Raw genomic sequence first — 12,550 nt, 5'->3', positions numbered from 1 at the left:
TTATAGAAGATTGGTCTATGTTCTGCAAGGCAGAAATATCTGTCCAGCAAATCAGGAAATAGATAAAAGGAGTCTGGGAGAATTCTGTATCCCCTGAAATACATGAGCAGACTTTTCTTTTTTAATATAATTGCATTAATTATAAGAGTATGAGTAATAACAGTTCTTATATAATTTTCAATCTTTTCATTAAGACCGTATCCCACCTGATTATATGTAGAAGGAAAAAAATGGGTCAAATTTATATTGGCATTCACTAACTTACAAAAGAAATAGTAGCCTAGGACAGGTTCTCTTATTTAAAATTAATCTTTGCTTAAAGTAACACGTTTAGAAATTTCTCTTAAACATGGATTTTATTCATTTGAGTAATAATGAATGTATTTTAAAAATATTTTATACATTTACTTGAGAGAAAGAGAGTGTGTGTGTACACAAGCCTGTAAGAGCATGGGAGACGGACAGAGGCAGAGGGAGAGAGACAAGCAGACGCCCAGCTGAGTGTGGAGCCCTACCTGGCTGGATCCCAGGACCCTGAGATCATGATCTGAGCTGAAGCCAGACACTTAACCAAGAAGCCACCCAGATGCCCCATGAATATATTTAATACTATGTAAAATTGGTAGCTGTAATCGCCCAGTGAAAAAACAAAATCAAAGTCTAGTTGTTTGACTTCATCAGGGTAAAAAGTCTAAGAGGAAATTATAATCCTCCCTGAGGAGGATTATGATTAACATAAGATATGCTATAAAATTAATATAAGGAGAAAAATGAAAAATTGTTTTAAAACATGGACAGTGAAGCTATCTTCTGTCAGTCTTAATTCTAGGACAAATATTGAATGTGTAAATTATTATATCAGTGCTTATACAATCAATCATGATATTCTGCATCCATAATAATTGTAACGCTTTTATATATCCTTGCATAGTTGCAATTATATTAATTTTTCCACATCATTATTCAAGAAATTAATAAAAATAATATTTAAAATATTAGAAGGAAAATAATTTGTTACTAGAGGACAGGTATCTATACTAAATCCAAGCAGTGGTAACTATATCCATCTACCTTTCCCTTTTCATTTAACTTCCTCATTTCTGTTTCTCCTTTCACGGATACATATCTTGGTCAAAATACCCCTCAATACCCACAATACTCACAATATCCCTGTGACCCTCCCCTGGACGGTGGTGATCTTCTCTGAATGCCTTCCATGCATGCGTGTGCACATGCTTGTGGTCATTAGTGAATCTTCCCTGTGAATACTCCCATAAACTATCTATTGAGATTGTCTGACTTCAGCATATACTTTGTGGTATGCAGCTTGGTCCATGCTCAAAGACTAAAGCTTGAAGGCAAAAAATCTTAGGGGAAAAAAAATAACATCTTGATACCAGCCCTCATGATTAACATAATATATGCTGTGTATAGACTTCTTGCTTTCTACCACCAATTTTGCACCCTGGGCAAACAGTTTTGAATTTTAAGGCTGATGGCAGTATGCCAGTGCTGGGGCTGATGCTATAGCAAAGAAACTGGAAGGATGTTTTTGTATGTTAAAATGCAAGTTTCACCATGGCATAAGTCTTCTTCAGCTGTCAATGAAACAGTGGGGAAAATCAACTTAGGATTGGCGGCAGCCCGTTGCTTGTATGTAGGGCATCATTACCACTGCTGACACTTGGGAAGACAGACCAGTCACTGTAAGGATGGTGGCTGGAAGAAACTTTGGCTAGGCTCTAAGCAGAGCATTTTGAAGAGGGATTGCTAATATACAGCACTAGACATGCTTGCCCATAAGGACCGTTGTCAAGGACATGCTTTTAACCTTTCATCCATGATGTGTATGTGTATTTAAAATGCCTTTCAATTTTACAAGGACCCCTATGGGGTTAGATTAGTGGTATCAGGATAAACTCATGGTTTTTGGTATGTAAAGACAGACATGGAAATAAATATAGATTACAATGTACGTGGGCATGAATATACGTGTGTATATGCATACCACTATTTTTTTTTTCTGTCAGCTGAGAGGGCCTAGGAGCAGTTGTAATGAATTTCCCAAGTATCCAGATTTTTATTTCTAAATATCATTCTACACTAGGAGTAACAAGGGCTGTGTGGATAAATGGTTAATTAAGGATTGGGGTAGGAAAGAAAAGATAAGCTCAGAACACCTTGCGGTGGCGGAAAGTGGAGAAATGTTCAAAGAATGAGAGAAAAATCCAAAGAATACACAAGCCAGTCTGAAGGAGCTCCCGCAAGACAAACTTGTAATAATTTGACCATCAAAATAAATAACATATTAATGGGATATAATCCACTGGATAAAATAAGAATACGATGAGGTCCAAAATAATATTAATAACTAGGGGAGAATAGAAAGCTTTTCCTTATGATAGAAATCTAATTTCTTACTGTAGAAAGGATGATGAAAATAGGAAAATTAACATTTGGTAGTATTTTGGATTCTTAGACCAAGTTTCAATGTGGCAAGATCAGAGTACAGTTTTCCTTAAACACCAACAATTCTCTGAACACCAAGTTCAAATGGGTATCCTACAATTCGACTCAATTCTGACACCATCGACCTGGAGATAGCAAACCAGGACACAAAAACCTAGAGATAGATACAGGTTATGCGCTCAGTTCTATGGGACTCTTCCCTTCCATCCCTACCTCAGATGCTAGTCTAAAGCCTAGTTAATTACCTGTACTTCTGATTGATTGGTTATAAGTGAGAATTTCCCATAATTCCTTCCTTGGGTTTGACTGATTTGCTAGAGCAGCTCACAGAACTCAGGAAACCCATTTATTCACTAGATTACCTATCTGTTGTAAAAGGATACAACTCAACAATTAGCCAAATGAAGAGATGCATAGAGCAAGGTGTATGGGAAGACAGTGGAACTTCTGGGCTCCTTTCAGGTGTGGCAGTCTCCCTGCATCTCAAGGTGCTCACCAACTTGGAAGTTCTTGGAACTCTGTCCCTTGGAGTTTTGTTGGTTTTTTTGTTGTTGTTGTTGTTTTTAAAGATTTTATTTATTTATTTGACAGAGATCACAAGTAGGCAGAGAGGCAGGCAGAGAGAGAGGAGGAAGCAGGCTCCCTGCCGAGCAGAGAGCCCAATGCGGAGCTCGATCCCAGGACTCTGGGACCATGACCTGCGCCAAAGCAGAGGCTTTAACCCACTGAGCCACCCAGGCGCCCCATGTCCCTTGGAGTTTTTAATGGGGGCTTCATCACATAAGCATGGTTGATTAAATCACTGGCCATTGGTGACTGATTTAACCTCTAACCCTTCCCCCCTCATTGGAGGTCAGGGGAATGGGGCTGAAACTTCAAACCTTCTAATTATATGGTTTGTTCCTCTGGTGACAACCCCCATCCTAAGGTGATCTAGAGGCATTACAAAAGTCACCTCATTAACATAACAAAAGACATCTTTATTGCTCTCACCACTTAAGAAATTCCAAAGGTTTTAGGAGCTTTGTGTCAGAAATGGGAGGAAGACCAAATATAATTCTTTTTTTTTTTTTAAAGATTTTATTTATTTATTTGTCAGAGAGAGAGAGAGCGAGAGCGAGCACAGGCAGACAGAGTGGCAGAGGGAGAAGCAGGTTCCCTGCGGAGCAAGGAGCCCGATGTGGGACTCGATCCCAGGACGCTGGGATCATGACCTGAGCCGAAGGCAGCCGCTTAAACAACTGAGCCACCCAGGCGTCCCCCAAATATAATTCTTATTATCAATCACAACATCCCAGGCAACCAGCTTGGTAAGAACTGATTCAAGCAATGGATACTAAAACTGTGGTAGAAAGTTAGACATCACCAAGACATAGAAACAGTCCCAACTGAACAAAGTTAGCATCACTAACATCAGTGCCTTGCAGGCTGAGACCACCGGGAACACATCTGTATTGAACAAGCTGGGATTATGAATGGTGGTGGTAAGGAAAAATGCACCCCATGGGAAACCATGGGGCGGTCCAGTGAGAGGGTGTTAAGTAACTCTGGAGAGGGGTAAAGAGAGCGGTTCTGGATCAGAAGCTGTCAGGAAGTGTGGGCAACCCTATCATTGGCTATCTCCGGAAATCTTATGCAGAAAGAAGAAAGAGTGAGCTGAAGAGAGAGCTGTAATTGGCAAAACAGCCACAGGCATACATATTTTAGCCAGGAAAAAGGGGGGATTGGCCGTTTGTGCAATGATGACAATGTTCCTTGTTTTGTCTTCATTCAGACATGATAAGGGAGGGGTCTTGTCACAAGGTCCCAGAGTGGCCTTGACGAATACTGATGTTCTGTGAAACAGTTTATGTTCAACACAAGAACGCCAAGGCCGAGCTCCGGGTGCCAGTGTCTCTCCTAGTAATCCCAAGGCCTGGCCGGTGGCATTCTCAGATGCCAGGTGTCAGGGACTGCTTTTCTTTTTCCCGATAGTAACCCATTAACCAGAATTGACTAAATCAACATCACGCTCCTACTGATATGAAAAGGAAAACAACAGTATTCTTGTGGCATTTCTGCCAAAAATGCATACCCTAATCCAGAGAAATATCAAACACATATTGGTCGATATGCTATAAAAGAGTGGGTCTGCATTCCTCAAAAATGTCAATGTTGTGAAAGAAAGAAATTGAAGAATTGTCCTAGATTAAAGATGAGTCAACTGTAATAACGGACTGCAATCAATGAATTGGAATTTTCTTTCACAATAGCAGACATCACTAGGGTAATTGGCAAATCCTAAATAAATTTGTAGTTTAGATCACTGTAGTGATGTTAATTTTCTGATTTTGATAATGATACCATGATATTTAAGAGAATGTCTACTTTTAGGAAGGACATTGAAGAATTTAGGGATAAAGGGGCATCACATCTACAACTTACTCTCAAATAGTTCAGAAAAAACATATATGTGTGTGTGTGTGTGTGTGTGTGTGTGTGTACAGAGAGAGAAAGGATAAAGCAAAATTTGGAAAATCTGGGTGGAGAATACATGAGAATTCTTTACATAATTTTTGCAACTATTTGTAATTATATCAGAGGTTGAAAGAAAAAATACCATTCTCTTCCTTTTTACAAGTTCTTTTCTTTTTTGAGTAAATGTTATCTTGCATGAGGGTGAATTCAGCCTTGGTGTTTCACGCACTGCATTTTTTTTTTTTTTTAAGAGAGAGGGAGCATGAGCAGGGAGGGACATAGAGAGTAGTAAGCAGGTTCCACACAGAGCCTGACACAGGCCTTGATCTCACAACCCTGAGATCATGACCTGAGCCTTAATCAGGAATCAGCAGCACCAACTGAGCCATCCAGGCCCCTCTCACTCAGGGCATTCTTGAGTAAAAGATCTATTTATATGTATATTTACATCTAAATCTCCTTTCTTAATTTTTTATGTCTATAAAAAGGCTGGCATGAGGTTTTCTTGGGAAGAAACCACTTCCTTTAGCAGCCCTTTTGTGGCAAAATTTATTATAGTTGATCTTTTCTTAATTCTATAGATATGGATTGTTAGAAACACATGTATTGAACTTCGTGTTGAAAAATTCTCTGGGTGGTGGAAGCACCACCTCACTGAGGAGCGATCCACAGGTGAGCTCCTAAACCCTGAATGATCTCCCAGTTGTGTCATTTCCATGTGTTGTTGACATTAGCCCATATCAACAACATTCTATGAAATATAACACATGCACTAATACTACAGAATTTCCCCTTCAGAATGAGGAAGAACATAGGAGGGAAGGCTCTTTGGAGAACTTGATGCAAAACAATTATCTTCATTATGAATGTTGCTTAGAAAACTTGCATCTCAAGATTTAAGAAAACAGTTCATATATGATTTCATCTTCTGTAGACTAAGGAAAGCCATTATTTGAGGCAAAGAAAGTTAGTATATATTATCGTTGTCCAGAACCAACTGAAGCCACCCACGTACTATGGAACTGGGATGAGGTATGCTGGCGTCGTCCTAAGAAGGCAGTCAAATCAGTAACTAGTTCAGCCCAGTGTATCACTTAGTGTTAAAATTTGCTTATTACTTTGAAACCCTGCTATGTTTAGATCTTCTTAATGATCATTGATAACTAGTGGTAGCTATGCAATTTTTAATAAAAGTGTTGTGGGAGTTTCTTGTAAGTTCTCATGTATATATGTATGAGTCACCATACCATGAGAACTCCACTGTCAACCTCACTGAGCCCCATTAACTTTTGTCAATGACCTGGGGTTTGGCAGAATTGCAAAGAACAGCTTCAAACAAGGTGGTTCTCAAGGTGTGAGGGCCACTTACCTGAAAATCACCTGGGGTGATTTAGAATGAAGCCTCCCTCCACCTCAGACCTGTTCAGTTGGAGGCTCTTGACAGGAGGCTCCAGGAAGTGAAGCTGAGGTATCTCACATGGGGAAAACATTCTCAGTAAAACTTACCTGAAAGGAAATTTGTAACAGTAAGTGTACTTTATACTCTCACATCTTTCATATTTCTTACTACATCAAATACTTAATATCTCAAACATGAGAAACCATTGAAATGATTTTATTTGATCTAAATTTTAGGAGACTAGAAGTACATAAATTATCCTAAATGCAGCTTCTCTGTAGCTCCGCTCTTTTTCAGTCCATCACTTGAATTATCTGAAGCTCATGAAGTCATTCTTAAGCTTCTCTCACTGGTTAAAGGAAAGAAGTGGAGGGGCGCCTGGGTCGCTCAGTGGGTTAAAGCCTCTGCCTTTGGCTCAGGTCATGATCCCAGGGTCCTGGGATCGAGCCCCGCATCGGGGGCTGCTCCATGGAGAGCCTGCTTTCTCCTCTCTCTCTGCCTACTTGTGATCTCTGTCTATCAAATAAATAAATAAAATCTTTAAAAAAAATTATTAAAAAAAAAAAGGAATGAAGTTGAAAGTTGCTAAAAACAACTCATCTCTTTAGCTGTGCTTTAGTCTAAGCCAGTAACCTATGGGATGAGGAAAATCAGAAGGAAAATATATCAGAAATTAAACTCATTTTCTTCCTTCCATAAACCTGTTCTTATTCCTTGCTTCCTCCTCCTCTTACTGTTGGTCCAGTTGCTCCAGTAAGGAACTTGAGAGTCATGCCTGGACCCACCTTACTCCTCTTACCACTCCTATCACCCCCACTACAACCAGGTTACCAGTCTTGGCAGTTTGTCTCCAGAAATATCTTTCATCTTTTTAACATGCCCCTCCATTTCATCCCCCTCCCCAACATCTTACTCTAGCTCTCTTCCCTGGACCACGACATGGCCATCCAACTGGTCTCTGCCTCCAGTTTCTCTCTCTTCTCCCTTCAATCCATTCTCCACCCCGCCTTCAGAATTACCTTGGAGCAAATCATTCCTCTTCTTGTAAGCCTGCACTGGTTCTCTGCTGCCTCTGCAGTGAAGCCTGAAGTCCCAGCAAGACATGGGAGGCCTTTGCAACCTGGACCCCCGAAACTCCCAGTGGGAGTTCTAACCTCTCTGAGAGAAGCATACACCTTATATTCTAGTAGAACTTGCAAAATACACCAGTCTTTTTAAAAAAATCTTGCCTTTATTCATGTTGTGCCTTTGCCTGGCCTCTTGGCACCAACCAGGTCCACCTATGTACCTGGCAAACTCTGATTCCTTGTGGTACAACTTAGGTGCTTCCCCTTCTTTCACTGTTCTTGCCCCAATTAAAAATGATCGCTTGCTCAGAAGTGTCCCAGCACCGCTGGTGCCTGTGACTCTTCAGTGTGCCACACTGAGCTATGGAAGTTTTATTCAGGTCTATCTGTTCCCTACCTAATGGCTCTGTGTTTCATTAGGAAGGGGACTAAATCTCATTGATTGTGGTATTTCTGGGTCTCTACACAGAACCTGAGACTCACCTGGAGAACAATGTCATTTGTTGAAGTGGATTAGAGATTAGAATTCTCCCATTCCCATTTCTAGAATTTTCTACTACCCTGTGGATCTTTGCTGCCTCTTGCAAATTTCCCTGCATGCTATGGGCAATCAATAGATTGTTGAATGTGTTCCAGAGAGAAAACTATCATTTCTTGAGTTCTTACTAGGTCTTAAAGGAACATATACATATTAATTTTTTAATCCTTACAACAACCTTATGAAGTATCCATCATTTTTATTAGCATTCTCATTTGAAAGTGGAGATAACTCAGACCAGAGGAGTTAAACCACTTGCCCAAGGTCACATAGCTATGAATAAAAGAGCTAGGATTTAAACCCAGGCAGTCTGGCTACAGAGTAGACATGCTTGAACATTCAGCCCATTTTCATTCTCATTACATGAGAACTATGGACAGTCAACAAATTTGCCTAGCCCTTTCTTTTGACCCATTGGTCTGATCCAGCCCCCCCCCAGGTTCTTAATTATTTGGGAGAAAAAAATATAGGCTTTTTCAGAAATAGGCAAATATTATAAATATGTACACTTCATCTAATCCATTTGGCTATAAAAGCATGGAAACATTTTATTGATATGTACAATTTTTGGATATATAATCTGTAATTTAAAATTAGTTAAATGTAACATAAATTATGTTAATATTTCATTATTTTATGACATTTGACAATTTTATAAATTTGACATTTGGCTAATGAAAAAATACTAAAATGTATTACTTTCATCTTTCTCAAAAAGGTATGGATGGAATTTTCGGGTCAAAAGGACTTTGAAGTTCACTCAGAAAGATAACTCTATATCCAACGTAATACAATTTTAAAAACAGGAATAATCTGGAAATATTAACCAATAAGATTTACGGTTTCTCAGATAATTCAAATAAATGTAACTTCATAATAAAATTGTAAGTTTTAGATAAAATTTAAGTGGGAATTCTATTTAATGCCCACTGAGAACTCAGAACACTTACAAATACTTAGTTTAAATCAAGAATGATGCATTTCTAGATAATATTGTTAAAATGAGGTTGTTTGAAGTCACATTTTTGGTCAATAGACATAGACATCGTGACATTAGTATTAGTCTACTAATAACCTTCTGAGCGTATGTCAGGAGGAGGATCATCTGCTTCCAGACTGTGGTTAACAGTGAATAACTGAAACCAAATGAAGCAAAACTCAGATGCAGGGTGAGTGCTGTATGAGAAAAATCTGGTTCCTCTCATCAAAAGTAAAAACAAGGGCTGAAAGAGCCATCTTTTGAGGAAACAGAGTTTAGATTGTCATCTTATATTTGACTTGGCAGTGAGGCATGCAGGATGACTATCTCTAGCTGTTGCTAGACTGAATTCTAGAAAGTTCAGAACACGAAGAGTTAATGAGAATCATCAGCAGGGAAGGTACTGGATACTGTCACCACTTTTGTACATGAGTTGACAGGACATGAGTTGAACCAATTTACTTAGAATCACAAAGTAGGTTGTGACAATGTTTTGGGTGATATTGGACTGAATGTAGGAAATTTACTAATGATGTCAAGGATGTGTAAGTTTGGCTAAATCTTTGGGCTTGGCATCAACATCATTTTATAATGGGTGCCCTATTGGTATAGCCTGCTGACTGGCATGGCATCCTGAGGTTCACAGCATGGCTCGTTTGGTTACTTACCAAATCATCTCACAGGCCACTCCCATGCCAACTGCAGTCCTCCATTCCCAGGTTCCAGAATGCATTTAAGAATCTGATTTTCTGGATGCCATCTGATCCATAAAGGTCAGAGCCAGTGGGGATGATGCCCTTCAAGGATACCACAGAAAAATATCAGGAACCCTCCCTTTGAGATTTGCACCTTCCAGAATTAATAGAGATTAAAAGAAAAACAGGAAAAGAGAAAGTATAATATATGTAAGTGTTAGAACATGAAATAGTTATGACCAAAGGGCAAATATCCTGGTTTATTCTTTTTGAAAGTAAAACTAATTGAACATTAAAATTACAGTGATTTCTGATTTAAACTTCTATTGGATGAAAACAATTACACAGGTTTTTAATTCATCTTTAAAGAAAGAGCTACTGAATTTATTTTCTGTGTTAATTCTGTGTGATCCAAGTTCGGTTCCACTCATGTGCTTTTTTTTTTTTTTTAAAGTAATCTCTGCACCCAACATGGGGCTTGAACTCAGAACCCAGAGATCAAGAGTCACATGCTCTACTTACTGAGCCAGCCAGGCACCCTCCACTCATGTGTTTTCCAGGTAAAGAATGGGTGTAAATAAAATGCAAGTAATCCAACTTAATGGGAAATCACTGTAGAGGGCAACCAGGATAAAAATCAGTGAACTTAATTCAAACATGAAGGTTTTTGCCTACAGAGAACACAAATAGCCTGGTTCTTAAAGAGAGAGCTGTCCACTTGGATGTCTTCCAGTTAAGAAGTTTGTGACAATTTCAAAATCAAATTTCCCCTTTTTTAATAGTTGTTTGAGCTGTTTAGGTATGAGTCAGCTTTAGCTGAACCACACTGAATTTTGTTTTAGTGTGAGCTAAGAGTCAATGTAATTACAAAAATACCAGAAGGATATGCTTACTTCCTTCCAAATGCAGTTTAGAAATCAAAGAGGGATCAAGAGGTGTTTCAAGAACATACCAATAATATATATGGCTACAAAATATTGGTGAAGTGGTGTATAGTTTCTATACAATGAAACATACATAATCAAAGGAGCCCATGATTATCAACACCAACTGCTACCAAACTTTTGCCCTGTCTCTCCTGCCCTTTTTATGGAATGACTGCTTCACTGGAGTATGAGCGATTTCTCTAATTTTTTTTTTCTTAAATTCAGTGAGGCATTGCATTGTTTAAGGCAGTTATTGTGAATCCTACTTAGATTTTCTAAGTACTGTACAGTGATTTATCTTCTTTTTCTGGTAATTACTCCCTGTGAAAATTCACCAAGAACAATGGTGAAGACCCTCTGAAGGGCCTGGGCCATCGGATTTTCCTAAGCCCCAGGACCATTCACACTTGGAGGGTTTAGAGAGCATCTCATTCTAACCTGGCTCCAGACACTTTACACATGAGGCCTTCTAGGCCCCAGGATTTTCAGATCTCACACACCATCAGATAGGAGCATCTAAAACTAATCCTGATATTAAGGAAGTTTGGCCTTCAGTAACTGCTCATTATATCCTTAGAATGTCTACGCATTTACAAAGGATTTTTGAAATATAATGAATAACATGGCATTTATCACTGTTCCCAGTACTTAGCATTACTGGTAATCGACAATACTATTCTCTTTGGGTGACAGCAATACCTCATTCCTTTGTATATTTTAATAAATGAGTACAGTGGTGGTATATTTATTTGCCTTTCAAATGTGCAACCAAAGACTATTGCTACATTTGCTTTTGTTAACAAATCTGGGTCACCAAATGTTCATGTTTACTATTGCCTTACCATGACAAGTTAAAATTGAAAGGAAGCAAGAAGAAGTTACTAAGAAGTCACATAGTTTGCCATTTATCATTTGTATTTTGAAATGAAATGTATTTTACATGTCGTGGGGCGTCTTGCAATTTTTAGTCATTCCTTGGTATTATGTCATTGGATCATTTCAAACATGGACATCTGGGGGTTATGTATGTCTTGAGAGTCATCTTCAAAGAAAAGACTGGCCTTTATCTCTGTTCTTATAAATTATGAACGGCTTCATTGGTGGCGAGCAGCTGGAGGAGCAGAGCTCTGTGGAAGCTTCCGGATCTCCCCAGTGTGCTTCTCCCTAGGCCCACTGTCTACTGACTGTCCCTCTGTGGTTGCACTCAACTCCAGAACAGTTATGTGCCTACTTTCTTCTCACCCTCGTGGCTCTGGGCCGAGTCATCAGGAGGGGTCTCTGAGCAAAAGCATATCCTTCATCGACACTGCGCTCTTGGATAGCTGTACTGTTACAGCAAAGAGGAAAAGCACCCCTGCCTTACTTTGATTCTCTGAAGAATAATACAAATCGTATGATAGACAACATGTTATGTTATGAATGTTTATATAGTGATATGGCATATTTGATGGTGTTTAATCCTCCAAGCATCCCTTTAAAATATTATTTTAGAAAGATGACATTGAGGCTCAGAGATGACAAGTGACTTGTCTGAATTCATTTAGCTGTAAATGGCACTATAAGGCCTGAACTTGGGATTTTTGCCTCCTTCCTCCATGTCACAGCTGCCTCAACCTGTTATTCATTTATATGAAGATGTACTTACTTGAGTCCTGATTCTTGATATTAAATACACATTCTTGGTTTTTTGCTCAATCTTCTTATTTTATGGTTAGCAAAACAAAAAAACAAGTAAACAACAACAACAACAAAAAAACCCCTAAATCCTGTCTGGCTGGAACTGCAGCCTTTAATCTTTCTAAAGACAATAGGCAGGTCTGAGGCCCTCATACTAAGGTGCTGGCCAACCAGGAAGGAAGCTGGGGGAAGGAAGTCTTCCTCCCAGGAGGTTGATTGATTACTAACACTCTAGTTAGGTAGCACTGAGTGTGGAATCTCCATGAAAAGGAATCTGTTCTTTTTCCCCTGCTTCCAGAGGAAAGTGCACAAAGCCTTTATTCTCCCCACTCCCTTAGAATTA

This window comes from Martes martes (genome assembly GCF_963455335.1).
Source record: "Martes martes genome assembly, chromosome: 2".
NCBI classification, from domain to species: domain Eukaryota; kingdom Metazoa; phylum Chordata; class Mammalia; order Carnivora; family Mustelidae; genus Martes; species Martes martes.
The sequence above is the reverse complement of the archived record's forward strand: the minus strand, read 5'-3'. Positions refer to the sequence as shown.